Source organism: Carassius gibelio, chromosome B8 (assembly GCF_023724105.1).
Source record: "Carassius gibelio isolate Cgi1373 ecotype wild population from Czech Republic chromosome B8, carGib1.2-hapl.c, whole genome shotgun sequence".
Classification (NCBI taxonomy): domain Eukaryota; kingdom Metazoa; phylum Chordata; class Actinopteri; order Cypriniformes; family Cyprinidae; genus Carassius; species Carassius gibelio.
The window spans coordinates 31512040-31518039 of record NC_068403.1 but is presented as its reverse complement, the minus strand read 5'-3'; positions in this window follow the sequence as shown (position 1 = coordinate 31518039).

Genomic DNA, 6000 nt, shown 5'->3' with positions numbered 1-6000 from the left:
TTGCCACAGACCGCAGGAGAACCTTCCTGTCCACCTGGCGAGAAACAGCACGCCGGAACAAATAGCCTCAGAGGTTCAAAAGACGGAGTCCAGCAAGCACTGGATGCTTAGAGCTAGGACGTGGGACCACAGCCACATTTGTGCCCTCCATTTGTGCAGAACCTCGCAGGAGAACTTCTGAACCGTGGCTTCTTCGTGACAGACCTGCCCCTAGGAGCCCGGAGCCGGAGGTTTGGCGGAGGAGGCTGATGACCCGTCCTGTCTTCATGAAAAATAAGTGTACTCTGACCGTGCAACACACGTGCGAAACACAAAAAGCACCACGAGAGGGTGAAACTCTATCCATCTATCCATCTATCTATCTATCTATCTATCTATCTATCTATCTATCTATCTATCTATCTATCTATCTATCTATTTATCTATCTATCTATCTATCTATCTATCTATCATATTCTCCAGGATATAACCCTTGGCTTCTCAGTCGCCCTCTCCTGGATAAAACTGTGAATAGCCATGTGTAAAAAACTGATTAGGATTCCAAATTTTTTAGCAGGATTTGACACTCCAGGCGGAGCTCTTGAGCGGATGACTTCACTCAAAGACATCTTTCCAGTCTAATTTTAATGATGCACTCTCTCTCTCTTTCACAAACACACACATACACTCCTGTGCACACTCACACGCACGTGTGCACACTCACACGCATATGCAGTCAAAACACACAGACGCACACGAACTGGCTGGAAAACTATTTTTATTCAGGCTAGTGATACCTTGTTCCTAAAAAGACAAATGATTTCACGGGTTATTTCGTTTGGATGTATTTCTTGTTTTTATCGATGACTGGCTTCCTTTTTGTCACGCTTTAGACTGATGTACGGTCACATTGGATTTGAAAACGACATCCTTTCTTCCATAGATCCACGCTACCTGAAAGAAGGCCGCCTTCTGAATCCAACGATACCGGTTATGTGCACATCGGACCTACGCTTCAAAAGATACGGACAGGTAAGCTTTGGCCAATCAGATCGCATATGCTAATGAGGGTGGAATTAATGAGGGTGAAACTCGTTTTTATCTATATACCTAGCTGCAACTGACCCCAAACTAGCCCCTAAACCTTAACCCTCAAAACTGCTAGCCTTAGCCCCAAACAAAACTGCTAGCCTTAGCCCCACTGACCGTAACCCACTGACCCCTGGCCCCACCGTTTTTAAACGTGCCAGTCCCTAGACTCTGTAAACCTTTATCAACCAGACGCTTCATCAAATTCTGTACAGAAATATCATAAAACTAATATCATATTCTCCAGGATATAACCCTTGGCTTCTCGGTCGCCCTCTCCTGGATAAAACTGTGAATAGCCATGTGTAAAAAACTGATTAGGATTCCAATATTTTAGCAGGATTTGACACTCCAGGCGGAGCTCTTGAGCGGATGACTTCACTCAAAGACATCTTTCCAGTCTAATTTTAATGATGCACTCTCTCTCTCTTTCACAAACACACACGTACACTCCTGTGCACACTCACACGCACGTGTGCACACTCACACGCATATGCAGTCAAAACACACAGACGCACACGAACTGGCTGGAAAACTATTTTTATTCAGGCTAGTGATACCTTGTTCCTAAAAAGACAAATGATTTCACGGGTTATTTCGTTTGGATGTATTTCTTGTTTTTATCGATGACTGGCTTCCTTTTTGTCACGCTTTAGACTGATGTACGGTCACATTGGATTTGAAAACGACATCCTTTCTTCCATAGATCCACGCTACCTGAAAGAAGGCCGCCTTCTGAATCCAACGATACCAGTTATGTGCACATCGGACCTACGCTTCAAAAGATACGGACAGGTAAGCTTTGGCCAATCAGATCGCATATGCTAACGAGGGTGGAATTAATGAGGGTGAAACTCGTTTTTATCTATATACCTAGCTGCAACTGACCCCAAACTAGCCCCTAAACCTTAACCCTCAAAACTGCTAGCCTTAGCCCCAAACAAAACTGCTAGCCTTAGCCCCACTGACCGTAACCCACTGACCCCTGGCCCCACCGTTTTTAAACGTGCCAGTCCCTAGACTCTGTAAACCTTTATCAACCAGACGCTTCATCAAATTCTGTACAGAAATATCATAAAACTAATATCATATTCTCCAGGATATAACCCTTGGCTTCTCGGTCGCCCTCTCCTGGATAAAACTGTGAATAGCCATGTGTAAAAAACTGATTAGGATTCCAATATTTTAGCAGGATTTGACACTCCAGGCGGAGCTCTTGAGCGGATGACTTCACTCAAAGACATCTTTCCAGTCTAATTTTAATGATGCACTCTCTCTCTCTTTCACAAACACACACGTACACTCCTGTGCACACTCACACGCACGTGTGCACACTCACACGCATATGCAGTCAAAACACACAGACGCACACGAACTGGCTGGAAAACTATTTTTATTCAGGCTAGTGATACCTTGTTCCTAAAAAGACAAATGATTTGACGGGTTATTTCGTTTGGATGTATTTCTTGTTTTTATCGATGACTGGCTTCCTTTTTGTCACGCTTTAGACTGATGTACGGTCACATTGGATTTGAAAACGACATCCTTTCTTCCATAGATCCACGCTACCTGAAAGAAGGCCGCCTTCTGAATCCAACGATACCAGTTATGTGCACATCGGACCTACGCTTCAAAAGATACGGACAGGTAAGCTTTGGCCAATCAGATCGCATATGCTAACGAGGGTGGAATTAATGAGGGTGAAACTCGTTTTTATCTATATACCTAGCTGCAACTGACCCCAAACTAGCCCCTAAACCTTAACCCTCAAAACTGCTAGCCTTAGCCCCAAACAAAACTGCTAGCCTTAGCCCCACTGACCGTAACCCACTGACCCCTGGCCCCACCGTTTTTAAACGTGCCAGTCCCTAGACTCTGTAAACCTTTATCAACCAGACGCTTCATCAAATTCTGTACAGAAATATCATAAAACTAATATCATATTCTCCAGGATATAACCCTTGGCTTCTCGGTCGCCCTCTCCTGGATAAAACTGTGAATAGCCATGTGTAAAAAACTGATTAGGATTCCAATATTTTAGCAGGATTTGACACTCCAGGCGGAGCTCTTGAGCGGATGACTTCACTCAAAGACATCTTTCCAGTCTAATTTTAATGATGCACTCTCTCTCTCTTTCACAAACACACACGTACACTCCTGTGCACACTCACACGCACGTGTGCACACTCACACGCATATGCAGTCAAAACACACAGACGCACACGAACTGGCTGGAAAACTATTTTTATTCAGGCTAGTGATACCTTGTTCCTAAAAAGACAAATGATTTCACGGGTTATTTCGTTTGGATGTATTTCTTGTTTTTATCGATGACTGGCTTCCTTTTTGTCACGCTTTAGACTGATGTACGGTCACATTGGATTTGAAAACGACATCCTTTCTTCCATAGATCCACGCTACCTGAAAGAAGGCCGCCTTCTGAATCCAACGATACCAGTTATGTGCACATCGGACCTACGCTTCAAAAGATACGGACAGGTAAGCTTTGGCCAATCAGATCGCATATGCTAACGAGGGTGGAATTAATGAGGGTGAAACTCGTTTTTATCTATATACCTAGCTGCAACTGACCCCAAACTAGCCCCTAAACCTTAACCCTCAAAACTGCTAGCCTTAGCCCCAAACAAAACTGCTAGCCTTAGCCCCACTGACCGTAACCCACTGACCCCTGGCCCCACCGTTTTTAAACGTGCCAGTCCCTAGACTCTGTAAACCTTTATCAACCAGACGCTTCATCAAATTCTGTACAGAAATATCATAAAACTAATATCATATTCTCCAGGATATAACCCTTGGCTTCTCGGTCGCCCTCTCCTGGATAAAACTGTGAATAGCCATGTGTAAAAAACTGATTAGGATTCCAATATTTTAGCAGGATTTGACACTCCAGGCGGAGCTCTTGAGCGGATGACTTCACTCAAAGACATCTTTCCAGTCTAATTTTAATGATGCACTCTCTCTCTCTTTCACAAACACACACATACACTCCTGTGCACACTCACACGCACGTGTGCACACTCACACGCATATGCAGTCAAAACACACAGACGCACACGAACTGGCTGGAAAACTATTTTTATTCAGGCTAGTGATACCTTGTTCCTAAAAAGACAAATGATTTCACGGGTTATTTCGTTTGGATGTATTTCTTGTTTTTATCGATGACTGGCTTCCTTTTTGTCACGCTTTAGACTGATGTACGGTCACATTGGATTTGAAAACGACATCCTTTCTTCCATAGATCCACGCTACCTGAAAGAAGGCCGCCTTCTGAATCCAACGATACCAGTTATGTGCACATCGGACCTACGCTTCAAAAGATACGGACAGGTAAGCTTTGGCCAATCAGATCGCATATGCTAACGAGGGTGGAATTAATGAGGGTGAAACTCGTTTTTATCTATATACCTAGCTGCAACTGACCCCAAACTAGCCCCTAAACCTTAACCCTCAAAACTGCTAGCCTTAGCCCCAAACAAAACTGCTAGCCTTAGCCCCACTGACCGTAACCCACTGACCCCTGGCCCCACCGTTTTTAAACGTGCCAGTCCCTAGACTCTGTAAACCTTTATCAACCAGACGCTTCATCAAATTCTGTACAGAAATATCATAAAACTAATATCATATTCTCCAGGATATAACCCTTGGCTTCTCGGTCGCCCTCTCCTGGATAAAACTGTGAATAGCCATGTGTAAAAAACTGATTAGGATTCCAATATTTTAGCAGGATTTGACACTCCAGGCGGAGCTCTTGAGCGGATGACTTCACTCAAAGACATCTTTCCAGTCTAATTTTAATGATGCACTCTCTCTCTCTTTCACAAACACACACATACACTCCTGTGCACACTCACACGCACGTGTGCACACTCACACGCATATGCAGTCAAAACACACAGACGCACACGAACTGGCTGGAAAACTATTTTTATTCAGGCTAGTGATACCTTGTTCCTAAAAAGACAAATGATTTCACGGGTTATTTCGTTTGGATGTATATTGGAATATATTGGAAAAAATAAATATATATAATAATATATGCCTAATATATTACATGATACTGTGGGCCATGGCCGAAGCTCTGACCCAGGCCTTGGACGAGTTTGATGTCTTTATGGATATGGTGAACTGGACAACAGTTTGATCCAGGGATCAAACACCTCCCCAGATCACTGTGTCTGTTTTATGGTTCTGTTTTTAGTTCATGTAACAGTTTTAAGAGTTCTTTGGTTTCATGATTTAAATGTTATAGTTTTATTGTTTTGTTGTATGTTTTATCGTTAATAAAAAAAATGTTCACAATTCACATTTAAGAGTTCTGATTTGTTCTACCAATCATACTTTCTATATTTGTTCTAAAACAACAGTTTTGGGCAGATACCGGCAGAAATTAGTCACCAAGGGCAAGAAGGAGAAGGATGGCCAAACACCTGAGCCCAAAAGAGGCAAAAAACTAATGGTTAAAGATGAAAAAAGTGCTTCAGATTAGAATGGAGAGATGTTGGGATTTCTTTCTTTTCCTTTTGTTTGACCAAAACAGTTTGTCATAGGGAGCATTTTGTCATTTGCTGGTCCATTATCCCTCAGTCCTGCATGATCCTTCATTATTTATTTTTTTATAAACATTAATTGTTGCATGATCTGACGGACTAAGTTAATTTGATGCTACAAGGCTATCTCTCTGTGTGTGTGTGCGTGTGTGTGTGTGTGTCAGTGTGTCTTTGTGTCAGTTTGAAATTGCTGCAAATGTACTGTGCCCACAGCTCACTGGCTCTGCTTCGGTGACATCACTGAAGGTGAGACTGCTTCCCCCCCACTGTTACTGTATCAACTGAGTGGAGGTGACAGTGAAATCAAAGCTGTCTTTTGGGATTTTTCATCAAAGTTTCACATCTGACCCGGACCCTCACT